Source organism: Cherax quadricarinatus, chromosome 87 (genome assembly GCF_038502225.1).
Source record: "Cherax quadricarinatus isolate ZL_2023a chromosome 87, ASM3850222v1, whole genome shotgun sequence".
NCBI classification, from domain to species: Eukaryota; Metazoa; Arthropoda; class Malacostraca; order Decapoda; family Parastacidae; genus Cherax; species Cherax quadricarinatus.
The window spans coordinates 5,544,925-5,559,492 of record NC_091378.1 but is presented as its reverse complement, the minus strand read 5'-3'; the positions used below and the strand labels follow the sequence as shown (position 1 = coordinate 5,559,492).

The 14,568-nt window shown below is 46.9% G+C and overlaps 1 protein-coding gene across 2 annotated transcripts in view; it reads left to right on the top strand.

Annotated features, from left to right (window-relative positions):
- Positions 1–14,568, top strand: part of LOC128703757 (cyclin-dependent kinase-like 4) — a 152,866-nt gene that overhangs the window by 38,788 nt on the left and 99,510 nt on the right. Inside the window, exon 1 of one of the 2 annotated variants that reach the window (XM_053798528.2) lies at positions 10,305–10,890. The exons of the other annotated variant lie outside the window; for it this stretch is intronic. The gene's annotated coding sequence lies outside the window, so the exon portion shown is untranslated. Of the gene's footprint in view, positions 1–10,304; positions 10,891–14,568 lie in introns of those variants that run through there. 2 annotated transcript variants of the gene reach the window in all.

The following is a 14,568-nucleotide window of genomic DNA, read 5'->3' as shown; positions in this document are numbered from 1 at the left end:
TGAGCTGAGTTGGGTAACGTGATCATTACAGGTGTGACTAAATATCAGGAAATTAACATTGCAATCAGTAATTAACTAAAGTGAATCACAAACAACAGCCACAAGGCCTAAATACCATTTCCATTTGTTGTTGATCAGTGATTTGCTAGGATGATCACGTGACCAAACAAATGAATACATTTCATAAATTCGCTGTGTTGCTAGTGAGTGTACGTAGTAAAGATGGCGCTGACGCGTCTTGGCACATCATAATGCACACTCTGGGTCACGGGCTTTATTATATCTAGTCTTAATGTATGGTGGTTCCCTTCACCATCCTTCACCAGGTCATACCACTACCTCACCGCCCTGAGGATGACTTAGGTCTTAGGATTTTGATCACTGAACACACTGTGATCACTGAACACACTGTGATCACTGAACACACTGTGATCACTGAACACACTGTGATCACTGAACACACTGTGATCACTGAACACACTGTGATCACTGAGCACACTGTGATCACTGAACACACTGTGACCACTGAACACACTGTGATCACTGAACACACTGTGATCACTGAGCACACTGTGATCACTGAACACACTGTGATCACTGAACACACTGTGATCACTGAACACACTGTGACCACTGAACACACTGTGATCACTGAACACACTGTGATCACTGAACACACTGTGATCACTGAGCACACTGTGATCACTGAACACACTGTGACCACTGAACACACTGTGATCACTGAACACACTGTGATCACTGAACACACTGTGACCACTGAACACACTGTGATCACTGAACACACTGTGATCACTGAACACACTGTGACCACTGAACACACTGTGACCACTGAACACACTGTGATCACTGAACACACTGTGATCACTGAACACACTGTGATCACTAAACACACTGTGATCACTGAACACACTGTGATCACTGAACACACTGTGATCACTGAACACTTTGTCTGACCTTTTTTTTTGGGTTATCTTGGTGAGTAGTTTACACATATGTAAGATAATTTGCGTAACTGTATTTATGTGTACCTGTACTTAAATAAACTTACTAGTTAATGGTTTAAGTCGGACCAGAACGTCGTTATAAGTGTCAATCTCCTGTATATATATATATTATATATTGTTCCAGTTGACTGTATATTAGAGTCACTCTATTGTAACGTTTATTCTTTATAAAGCCGCTGATGTCGTTGCAGCAAGAGTATATTATTATTATTATTATTATTATTATTATTATTATTATTATTATTATTATTGTTATTATGGGGGAGCGCTAAACCGGCAGGAATTATACAGCTCTTGTAGGGGAGGATGGAAGTTATTCAGACTTAATTTCAAGGAACTGGAACACAGATCTAATTCCCTAGATCAAGAGCCCCTCATCAGGGTCAAGGCATCTCCCTCGAGGGGCAGCAGTACAGTCCCTGTTAGATACCAGTCCCCATAATTACCCTCATATATTACATATAACCTCAAATCTGCTAACTTTTGCGTTTTAAATATTAAAAAATAGCTTTCCCATGGTATTTAAAAACCATGGAACTTCAGTACCATGATGGCAGGATTTATGTGAGATATAAAGCCCATCTACTACACTAGGGTCATTAAGGCCACGTGATAACCTCTTCACTAATGTCAACAATACTTTAATCCCCCCACATATATACGCTGAGAGAAATATACCTTTCTGTGTATATGATAAGTTTTGCTGCGATTTTTAACCCGGGGTCTGGAAGGTTAGCCAGCCAGGGTGACCCAGGGTAGGGATGGCTAGCCAGCCAGGGCGACCCAGGGTAGGGATGGCTAGCCAGCCAGGGCGACCCAGGGGAGGGAGGGTTAGCCAGCCAGGGTGACCCAGGGTAGGGATGGCTAGCCAGCCAGGGCGACCCAGGGGAGGGAGGGTTAGCCAGCCAGGGTGACCCAGGGTAGGGATGGCTAGCCAGCCAGGGCGACCCAGGGGAGGGAGGGTAGGCCAGCCAGGGCGACCCAGGGTAGGGATGGCTAGCCAGCCAGGGCGACCCAGGGCAGGGAGGGTTAGCCAGCCAGGGTGACCCAGGGTAGGGATGGCTAGCCAGCCAGGGCGACCCAGGGGAGGGAGGGTTAGCCAGCCAGGGTGACCCAGGGTAGGGAGGGTAGGCCAGCCAGGGTGATCCAGAGTAGGGAGGGCTAGCCAGCCAGGGCGACCCAGGGGAGGGAGGGTTAGCCAGCCAGGGCGACCCAGGGGAGGGAGGGTTAGCCAGCCAGGGTGACCCAGGGGAGGGAGTGTTAGCCAGTCAGGGTGACCCAGGGGAGGGAGGGTAGGCCAGCCAGGGTGACCCAGGGGAGGGAGGGTAGGCCAGCCAGGGTGACCCAGGGGAGGGAGGGTAGGCCAGCCAGGGTGACCCAGGGTAGGGAGGGTAGGCCAGCCAGGGCGACCCAGGGTAGGGAGGGTTAGCCAGCCAGGGTGACCCAGGGTAGGGAGGGTAGGCCAGCCAGGGTGACCCAGGGTAGGGAGGGTTAGCCAGCCAGGGCGACCCAGGGTAGGGAGGGTTAGCCAGCCAGGGCGACCCAGGGTAGGGAGGGTAGGCCAGCCAGGGTGACCCAGGGTAGGGAGGGTAGGCCAGCCAGGGTGACCCAGGGTAGGGAGGGTTAGCCAGCCAGGGCGACCCAGGGTAGGGAGGGTTAGCCAGCCAGGGTGACCCAGGGTAGGGAGGGTAGGCCAGCCAGGGTGACCCAGGGTAGGGAGGGTAGGCCAGCCAGGGCGACCCAGGGTAGGGAGGGCTAGCCAGCCAGGGCGACCCAGGGGAGGGAGGGCTAGCCAACCAGGGTGACCCAGGGGAGGGAGGGCTAGTCAGCCAGGGCGACCCAGGGGAGGGAGGGCTAGCCAGCCAGGGTGACCCAGGGTAGGGAGGGTAGGCCAGCCAGGGCGACCCAGGGGAGGGAGGGCTAGCCAACCAGGGTGACCCAGGGGAGGGAGGGCTAGCCAGCCAGGGTGACCCAGGGGAGGGAGGGCTAGCCAGCCAGGGCGACCCAGGGGAGGGAGTGTTAGCCAGTCAGGGTGACCCAGGGTAGGGAGGGTAGGCCAGCCAGGGTGACCCAGGGTAGGGAGGGCTAGCCAGCCAGGGTGACCCAGGGTAGGGAGGGCTAGCCAGCCAGGGCGACCCAGGGGAGGGAGGGTTAGCCAGCCAGGGTGACCCAGGGTAGGGAGGGCTAGCCAGCCAGGGCGACCCAGGGGAGGGAGGGTTAGCCAGCCAGGGTGACCCAGGGTAGGGATGGCTAGCCAGCCAGGGCGACCCAGGGGAGGGAGGGTTAGCCAGCCAGGGTGACCCAGGGTAGGGAGGGCTAGCCAGCCAGGGCGACCCAGGGGAGGAAGGGTTAGCCAGCCAGGGTGACCCAGGGTAGGGAGGGTAAGCCAGCCAGGGTGACCCAGGGGAGGGAGGGTTAGCCAGCCAGGGTAACCCAGGGGAGGGAGTGTTAGCCAGCCAGGATGACCCAGGGTAAGGAGGGTAGGCCAGCCAGTATGACCCAGGGGAGGGAGGGTTAGCCAGCCAGGGTGACCCAGGGTAGGGAGGGTAGGCCAGCCAGGGTGATCCAGGGTAGGTAGGGCTAGCCAGCCAGGGCGACCCAGGGGAGGGAGGGTTAGCCAGCCAGGGTAACCCAGGGGAGGGAGGGTTAGCCAGCCAGGGTGACCCAGGGGAGGGAGTGTTAGCCAGTCAGGGTGACCCAGGGGAGGGAGGGTTAGCCAGCTAGGGTAACCCAGGGGAGGGAGGGTTAGCCAGTCAGGGTGACCCAGGGGAGGGAGGGTTAGCCAGTCAGGGTAACCCAGGGGAGGGAGGGTTAGCCAGTCAGGGTAACCCAGGGGAGGGAGGGTTAGCCAGTCAGGGTAACCCAGGGGAGGGAGGGTTAGCCAGCCAGGGTGACCCAGTAAAGTCATTGTGTCATCGAGGACTGTCTGTCTTATTTCCATTGTGGTCCTTCAGTCTTCTCCCCCAGGATGCCACCCACACCAATCAGCTAACACCCTGTTCACCTAGCAAACAAGTAGGTATCTGGGTGTTAGTCACCTTACACCTACTGTCCTCGTTCACATACCAGTAAGTAGGTACCTGGGTGTTAGTCACCTTACACCTGCTGTCCCTGTTCACCTAGCAGTAAGTAGGTACCTGGGTGTTAGTCGACTGGTGGGGGTGGCATCCTGGGGGACAAGATTGAAGGACCCCACTAAAAATAAAACAGACAGTCCTGGGTTATCCTGGCTGGCTAATCCTAACAAAATCTTATTTTATCTATCTTATCACTTATTTAATTAGTGGAATAATATTTACTTTAGTTATAGTAATTTTATTTATTTTCTTTGAGTGCTGAACAAGATTGATAGAAAATGAAATAAATATTAATATTTAGCGGAGACCATTTTAATTTTTTACAAGCCTTCTTATCCCCAGTTAAAGTTTTTGGGGGAATTATTAACCCGGAGGGTTAGTAACCCAGGATAACCCGATGGGTTAATAGCCCAGGATAAGCCAATAAAACCACTGCCATTAGAATGTCTACCTTATTTTAACTGGGATCCTTTAATCCTCTTCCCCAGGATCTGATCCTAATTTGTTACTGTCTATGATAACTTTAATCACTTATACATATGTAACTGTACTTATGTGTAACTGTACCTAAATAAACATGCTTAGGTACCTACTTGCTGCTAGGTGGACAGTGGCAGCGCGTGCATGCAAACAAGCCCATTGTTTTCCACACACCCGGAGATCGAACCTCTGTCCCTCCGTGTGTGAGCTAAGGGCGCTATCAAATGAACCACGAACAGACTTTATTCACAAAAGGGCAAGGATATAGTATACACACTGAGAGGTGAATATATCTCAGTGTATATATACAGAGGTGTATATATCTCAGTGTATATAAACACACTGAGAGGTGTGCATATCTCAGTGTATAATTACTAAGAATCTAATTCAATCCCCGTGTTAAGTACTAAAGTATTCTTGACTAGTGTACACGCTACCTGCAACATTAATGGTGCTCCTGCAGTCGATAAGCTTTAAACCCAATTAACGAGCCTTCTTATCCTCTACCCTTAGTAATAATAATAATAATAATAGTAATAATAATAATAATAATAATAATAATAATAATAATAATAATAATAATAATAATAATAATAATAATAATAATAATAATAAGAAGAAGAAGAAGAAGAAGAAGAAGAAGAAGAAAGTGTACTTTTCTCAGTATATATATGCAGATAGGTTATTTTAATACCTATTTTAGGTATTAAAGAATTCTTGTCTGGTGGTGAAAAGGTAGCGAGTTAATGGGGTTTAAAGCCCATTGACTTTAAACCCCATTAACCAACCAACACAATGATGACTAAGACACATTAGCAACACCTGCTTATCCTTACTGCAGAAACACCTGTTATAGGATTAGTGCGATTCGGAAGAGAGGACTTTATTACCGCTTAATATCTCGTCCTTCACACGAAATTGTCCTGATGCTTCTATACCTAAATACTCTCTATTGTACTGTGAATCATTATACATCCTAAGTTAAAGTACAGAAATGATCGCATCACCATAACGTTCTGGTATTACCTGCTGCTCGACGTATGCATTTTTCGATATAGTTAAACAGCCATCCTGTGGGCGGTAATCAAAGGTTTACAGAGGTACATAATGGGTCCAGGGGCTGTACCTCAACATTACAGAGGAACATAATGGGTCCAGGGACTGTACCTCAACATTACAGAGGAACATAATGGGTCCAGGGGCTGTACCTCAACATTACAGAGTAACATAATAGGTCCAGGGGCTGTACCTCAACATTACAGAGGAACATAATGGGTCCAGGGGCTGTACCTCAACATTACAGAGTAACATAATAGGTCCAGGGGCTGTACCTCAACATTACAGAGGAACATAATGGGTCCAGGGGCTGTACCTCAACATTACAGAGGAACATAATAGGTCCAGGGACTGTACCTCAACATTACAGAGGTACATAATGGGTCCAGGGGCTGTACCTCAACATTACAGAGGAACATAATGGGTCCAGGGACTGTACCTCAACATTACAGAGGAATATAATGGGTCCAGGGGCTGTACCTCAACATTACAGAGTAACATAATAGGTCCAGGGGCTGTACCTCAACATTACAGAGGAACATAATGGGTCCAGGGGCTGTACCTCAACATTACAGAGGAACATAATAGGTCCAGGGACTGTACCTCAACATTACAGAGGTACATAATGGGTCCAGGGGCTGTACCTCAACATTACAGAGGAGCATAATGGGTCCAGGGACTGTACCTCAACATTACAGAGGAACATAATGGGTCCAGGGGCTGTACCTCAACATTACAGAGTAACATAATAGGTCCAGGGGCTGTACCTCAACATTACAGAGGAACATAATAGGTCCAGGGACTGTACCTCAACATTACAGAGGAACATAATGGGTCCAGGGGCTGTACTTCAACATTACAGAGGAACATAATAGGTCCAGGGACTGTACCTCAACATTACAGAGGAACATAATGGGTACAGGGGCTGTACCTCAACATTACAGAGGAACATAATGGGTCCAGGGACTGGGCTGCACAGTTTGATAAAGGAACAAGTTACCAAGGTAATAAGCTATTTACACGTTTATATCTGGTCACAATCATAGAGTTATTTATGCAAACATTAATTAGGACACACACACACATACACATACACTCACATACACACACACATACACACACACACACATACACACATACACACACACACACACACACACACACACACACACACACACACACACACACACACAGTTTAACATCCAATATAGAAAGAACATTTCTCAACAAAGTATAATGTGCAGCAGAACTTCTTAAAGTTGTAATACTCACAGGTCTATCTGTATAATATAATGCTACTTTATTCTGGCTATTAAAAAAGGGACCGTACACTCGTCCACATCATCGTACGACAATTGAATATCTGCTACAAGTCAAGTGTTCCCTGACTTGTCATTACCCGAAGGCGGCTTCTGTAGTTTCAAGCTTAATACAGTAATTGTATTTCAAAGGCTCAAATGTCTTACCTTTGGCATTAGTCATTTGTGGTTGTTCCTGTAGCCTCTTGGAGGTTGAATACTCACAATGTCACCTTTGAAATCTCCCAGAAGGTTTTTTCTCTGGTACTCTCTGACCCCAGAGTGCTGGCATGAGAAAAAATTGGAAGTGCTGGCTCTGACATCTGTCCATTTACTTCAGACATGTCTGCCAGTTGAGATGTCTCATCTACAGACACAAGTATACGATCCTCAAGAGATCCTCGACCATATTACTAACAGCATCATGCAAGTTGTCCAGTAACACCGAGTTCAATACATCTCTGAATTTAGTGACTACCACTGATTTATACCATTTAGCAAATACCTTTGATTGCTCACAAGCAAAACTTATGCAAGGTTGCCCAGGCTGACGCTTATTTAATTCAAGCTCACGACCTTACTCTGCTGGAATACACTGATCAACATATAATGCTGATTAGCGGCATTGTAGTTATTATTGTCTTCGTCACGCCAGCGAACTCTATACTCCTGCGTTGTCCCATGTAACACTGTGGCAACAAGTGCCGCCCAGTGCTCCGTCAGTCACTGCAAAACTTGGGTCTGACTTTCAAACGAGCCAAAAAAAAGTGAACAGGCTAAACTTTAGAAAAAAATGGTACAAATGATAAGGATTCTTGTGTACTAAAACACTTAACAGTGGTACACAATGCTCCCTCTTCCCTTTCCTATTATCCTCCCTGGCAAAAGCTCACTGTTCCTTACCCTAGTCTGCACCACAGTAAGCTTTGATGATTCGAGCACAAAGGATGTAGATTCACAATGAGTCGGTCCTGGCCAGCTACCACCAGCCTGTATGTAACTGTTTCAAAGAACCGAAAAGTTGATAAATTAGAAACATGTGCAGCACTTGGGTATCTTTATTGAGGAAACGTTTCGCCACACAGTGGCTTCATCAGTCCAATACATAGGAGAATGGTGAAGAGCAAGATGAGTTTATGTTAGTGTAAAAATTAGTAACCTTGTACCAAAAGAACTTTAGAAAACTTACCTGACCTTATTATAACAAGCGCAATTTAATTTAGCCTAATCCAACTAAATATATTTTAGATAAGTTTACAATAATTTAATAATAAACCAACACAATGAAATAGATTTTTTTCGTTAGGTTCAGAATGATTTTTGCGAAATTATTGCATACACAAATCTTCGCTTGTCTTATTCGGCAAGAAGAGCTTTGCTATTTAAGCCAAAATCGCAAGCTTTTACCTATTCGGCACGACATATATATAATTTATTTATCTGGGTTGATTGGTTAATTAGGTATGAAGCTTGTCCACTAGATGAGAGTCATTAAGGCTGTTTGTCACCTGTTCACCAGTAGTCAAGAATAATTTAATCTCAATGTACATATCTCGTCATGTCCATTGATTATACAATAATAATAATAATAATAATAATAATAATAATAATAATAATAATAATAATAATAATAATAATAATAATAATAATAATAATTAAAGGACATTCTTAAGCTTATTTTATGATATAAACACCTTGTTAGGTGTGGGTGTGAACCAGGTGTGGGCGCCGGTGTGGGGCCCAGGTGTGGGCGCAGGTGTGGGCGCAGGTGTGGGTGCAGGTGTGGGTGATGGCAGGGCAGGTGTTATATAAGAGAGACAGTGGTGGTCAATACAACCACCTCCACAGTAGTGGTCAATACAGCCACCTCCACTCAAAGGTCACCAACACTACACTAACTCACCCTTCCTACCTTATTATATTCTTTATTGATCTTTCTCACCTCTCCCCTTTCTCACTCCCCTCTCCCCTTTTTCACTCCCTTCTCATCTTTCTCGCTCCTCTCTCTCTTCTTTATCACTTCCCTCTCCCATTTCTCACTCCCCTTTCTCATTCCCTCTCCCCTTTCTCCATATCCTCTTCCCTCTCTCATTATTCTCTCCCCCTTTTCATTCCCCTCTCCCCTTTCTCACGCTCCTCCATTTTCCACTCTCTCCACGCTGCCTCTCTTATTCCCAGATGTTTCTCACTACTGAGTGTTCTTCGTTTCTTTTGTAATAAATTGTGGGATATTTTCCTTTTCGTCAAAATTTCCTTCCAGATTTTGGCTGTTATGCTATGAAGAACTAAACCCATGTGAGTCAGACAGTTTCCTTCTAGAGGGATAGTAAGAGATTTGTATTCTCATTAACACTGATTACAGCTCTGTGTGTCAGTCGAAGGGTATCAGTAACACTGATTACAGAACTGATTTCTCTAGAGAGGATTGGATCACTTTTACGATAGCACTACTGGAGTCTGCCTGAAAATCCACTACCAACAGACGAAAGTATTAAACTCCAAGAGTTCTTTCCTGTTTGTACCCAAGAGTCTGGATGATCAGGTCGTCTGCCGGAAGGCTTGGTCTGGGACCTAGGATAACACCTCCTGGCCTGTAAATGAGCTAAGGTAGGATATCAGCTTCTAGCATGTAAATGAGCTAAGGTAAGATAATAGCTCCTAGCCTGTACATTAGATAAGGTAAGATAACACATTTTGGCTAATCAATTTAAGATTTTGAGAAACTCTTCTCGTCTTCAGAAAGACGAGAATTTACTTGTAAGTCTTCACAGAATGGATGCCAGGTGTTTGATTGAAAAAAAAATATATACCATAATTTTTGCATTTATATCAAATATTAAATATTTTGCTTATATGGATGTCGTAGCTAAAATTTCAAACTAAGTCAGAAAAAGCCTCAACCACTCTGAAAAGGTGAAATTTTTAATACAAATAATAGGAGCCAGGGGGCTGAGAGCCACCACTTGTGTCACCTGTGTGCGTCACCAACAGGTAGTAAGACTCTTACTAAGTTGGTCATGCAGAGAGCCAGGCGCGCATGATAACAGTCATTGATTGGTTGCCTTGGCTACCGTGGAAAACAGTACTTGTCGTGACAAATGCTACCTATGAAAACATCTGCCATTTGATTTTTAATGATATTTTCGTGTTGCAAGTGTAAAACACACGAACGGGGATTTGCAAATATTGTTAGAAGTAGCAGTGTGTGTGCGGATTCTGTAGTGAGTTGAGGTGTGGAAGTGTTGCGGATAGTGAGCAATGGTGTACTGGCAACCGCTGTGACACAGTGGGGGTGCTGGAGAAGGGGCAGAGAAGGGGGTTGAAGGGGGTTGAAGCCCTTCCTTCTGACGTCTGCGTGAAGTACAATCCATCGAAGGAGGAGTGGTGTGTGTGTGTGTGTGTGTGAGTGTGTGTGTGTGTGTGTCACCTGTGTATCGCACTCTGTGTCTTGCCACTATGGCCGCTCCATCCATCCCCAGGCTCTAGCTCTAGGAGCCTCGAACACCCTATACCTGAGACCTGAAGTGCCCCGTACCCTATGGACTATGTTCCCGTCGTGTAGCAACGAGGCAGTAGTGAAGTCTGGAGGGGTCCATGCCTGCCTACTGTAGGAGCAGCAGCTGTTGCGAAGCAGGTACAACACTGCCTCGTGTGCCTACTGTAGGAGCAACAGCTGTTGCAAAGCAGGTACAACACTGCCTCGTGTGCCTACTGTAGGAGCAGCAGCTGTTGCGAAGCAGGTACAACACTGCCTCGTGTGCCTACTGTAGGAGCAGCAGCTGTTGCGAAGCAGGTACAACACTGCCTCGTGTGCCTACTGTAGGAGCAGCAGCTGTTGCGAAGCAGGTACAACACTGCCTTGTCTTCAGAGTATGCAAGGGAGGATTTACCTGACGCAGGATACCTAAGTGCCAAATTCAAACTGTCCTCAGCATCACTACTGCACCTACGTTTGTAAGTAGCTGAGTAAGCGTTACCCTTATCTGTGTAAGTGTGCTAATTTTAGCTTAGTAAGTGCGCTAATTTTACCTTAATCAGTGTGCTAGTTTGACCTTAGTAAGTGTGCTAGTTATAGCTGGGTGAGTGTTCTAGTTTTTGCTTGGTAAGCGTGCTAGTTTTAGCTTAGTCAGTGTGCTAGTTTTAGCTTAGTAAATGTGCTAGTAATCGTTTGGTAAATGTGCTGGTTTTATGTGGGTGAGTGTGCTAGTTTTAGCTTAGTAAATGTGCTAGTTTTAGAATGGATTTACAATAGCTTCCTACATGTTACATAATGTACTACACATAGCCTCAATTAGTGCTACATAATGTGCTACATAGCCTGTGTAGCCCCCATCACTGCTACATAATGTGCTACACAGTCTGTGTAGCCCCCATCACTGCTACATAATGTGCTACATAGCCTGTGTAGCCCCCATCACTGCTACATAATGTGCTACATAGCCTGTGTAGCCCCCATCACTGCTACATAATGTGCTACATAGCCTGTGTAGTCCCCATCATTGCTACATAATGTGCTACATAGTCTGTGTAGCCCCATCACTGCTACATAATGTGCTACACAGCCTGTGTAGCCCCCATCACTGCTACATATTGTGCTACATAGCCTGTGTAGTCCCCATCACTGCTACATAATGTGCTACATAGCCTGCGTAGCCCCCATCACTGCTACATAATGTGCTACACAGCCTGTGTAGCCCCCATCACTGCTACATATTGTGCTACATAGCCTGTGTAGTCCCCATCACTGCTACATAATGTGCTACACAGCCAGTGTAGCCCCCATCACTGCTACATAATGTGCTACACAGCCTGTGTAGCCCCATCACTGCTACATAATGTGCTACATAGCCTGTGTAGCCCCCATCACTGCTACATAATGTGCTACATAGCCTGTGTAGCCCCCATCATTGCTACATAATGTGCTACATAGTCTGTGTAGCCCCATCACTGCTACATAATGTGCTACATAGCCTGTGTAGTCCCCATCACTGCTACATAATGTGCTACATAGCCTGTGTAGCCCCCATCACTGCTACATAATGTGCTACACAGCCAGTGTAGCCCCCATCACTGCTACATAATGTGCTACACAGCCTGTGTAGCCCCCATCACTGCTACATACTGTGCTACATAGCCTGTGTAGCCCCCATCACTGCTAGATAATGTGCTACACAGCCTGTGTAGCCCCCATGACTGCTACATAATGTGCTACACAGCCTGTGTAGCCCCATGACTGCTACATAATGTGCTACACAGCCTGTGTAGCCCCCATCACTGCTACATAATGTGGTACACAGTCTGTGTAGCCCCCATGACTGCTACATAATGTGCTACATAGCCTGTGTAGTCCCCATCACTGCTACATAATGTGCTACATAGCCTGTGTAGCCCCCATCACTGCTACATAATGTGCTATATAGCCTGTGTAGTCCCCATCACTGCTACATAATGTGCTACATAGCCTGTGTAGCCCCCATCACTGCTACATAATGTGCTACATAGCCTGTGTAGCCCCCATCACTGCTACATAATGTGCTACATAGCCTGTGTAGCCCCCATCACTGCTACATAATGTGCTACATAGCCTGTGTAGCCCCATCACTGCTACATAATGTGCTACACAGCCTGTGTAGCCCCCATCACTGCTACATAATGTGCTACACAGCCTGTGTAGCCCCCATCACTGCTACATAATGTGCTACACAGCCTGTGTAGCCCCCATCACTGCTACATAATGTGCTACACAGCCTGTGTAGCCCCCATCACTCCACTTACTACATGCAGAACGTAAACAAGAATACATTTATTATTATATTTCCATGAAGCGTTAAACCCGTGTGAATCCAGCATCGCAAAGCGTGCTGAAGGCTCAAACCTCCGTCACCCTGTTCTACACTAAGGAACAACAGTGTATCACTTGTTTTATATATATATATATATATATATATATATATATATATATATATATATATATATATATATATATATATATATATATACATGTATATATATATATATATATATATATATATATATATATATATATATATATATATATATATATATATATATATATATATATATATATATATATATATGCAAAATACAATCACAGACAGGCGAACTTAACATTGCAGAGCAAGTCACACTGGCAGGGGTCACGGTCTGGAACCTGAGAGGTGGCAGGGATCAAGGTCTGGGACCTGAGGGGAGGCAGGGATCAAGGTTTGGGACCTGAGAGGTGGCAGGAATCAAGGTTTGGGACCTGAGAGGTGGCAGGGATCAAGGTTTGGGACCTGAGAGGTGGCAGGGATCAAGGTTTGGGACCTGAGAGGTGGCAGGGATCAAGGTTTGGGACCTGAGAGGTGGCAGGGATCAAGGTTTGGGACCTGAGAGGTGGCAGGGATCAAGGTTTGGGACCTGAGAGGTGGCAGGGATCAAGGTTTGGGACCTGAGAGGTGGCAGGGATCAGGGTTTGGGACCTGAGAGGTGACAGGGATCACGGTCTGGGACCTGAGATTTGGCAGGGATCACGGTCTGGAACCTGCGAGGTGGCAGGGATCAAGGTCTGGGACCTGAAAGGTGGCAGGGATCACGGTCTGGGACCCATATCATCTTTCTTGTTTACAGAGGCTCTTGATTCTGGAAATCTGACCTGTTTTCCCCTTCCTTGGATCAACCTTGATTATCTCTCTCCCCCCCTAGGCGTTGTATGATCCCTAAGGGTAAACAGGTCCTTATAGGTAAACAATACGTTTATTACGGCGGCTTCTGTTAACCGTATGTCTGTTACGGCGGCGTTTGTTAGCAGCACGTCTTTTAAGGCGGCTTCTGTTAACAGCACGTCTATTAACAGCGACTTCTGTTAACAAGACTTCTGTTGGGAAGTTGGGGGATTCCTAAGAGGCGAGGAGGAGGAGGAGGTGGAGGAAGAGGAGGAGGAGGAGAAGGAGGAGAAGGTGGAGGAGGAGGAGGAGGAGAAGCTGGAGGAGGAGGAGGAGGAGGAGGAGAAGGAGGAGGTGCTCAACCAGTCCCTGTAATAATGTGTATTGAACGGATGGGAGGGGAGGGGAGGGGAAGGGAGGGGAGGGGAGGGGAGGGGAGGGGGGAGGGGAGGGGCAGGGGGGGGGGGGGGGCGGGGGGGGGAGGGGAGGGGAGGGGAAGTTGTGGTGGTGGAAGGGTAGAAGAGTGGGCGTGGTGGGGAGGGTATTGATATTGGGCATATGTACGACCCTGCTTTTACCCCTCGGCCCACAGTCAGCCCACTCACGCTCACACACGCCCACATACGCCCACTCACGCTCACACACGCCCACACACACCACTACTACCTCCACTCACTCATAAATCCAACCAAACAGGCTGCTGTACTTCAAGAAATGTACAGTGTACGTCAAAACAATACAAGAGTACACAGCACCAGTGTGCAGCCCACATACACCGAAGCAAACTCGAAGAAGTCCAAAGATTCTGAACTAGACTAGTTTCAACGTTCAAGAACGCCATCTACGAGGAAAAACTAAAGAAACAACTCACAGAATACAACTGAGTACATTTTAATGAGTACAACCGGCTGAGTACAGCTCCCTGAGTACATATACATGTGTGTGAAGTGTCTCAGGCACCAGGTTA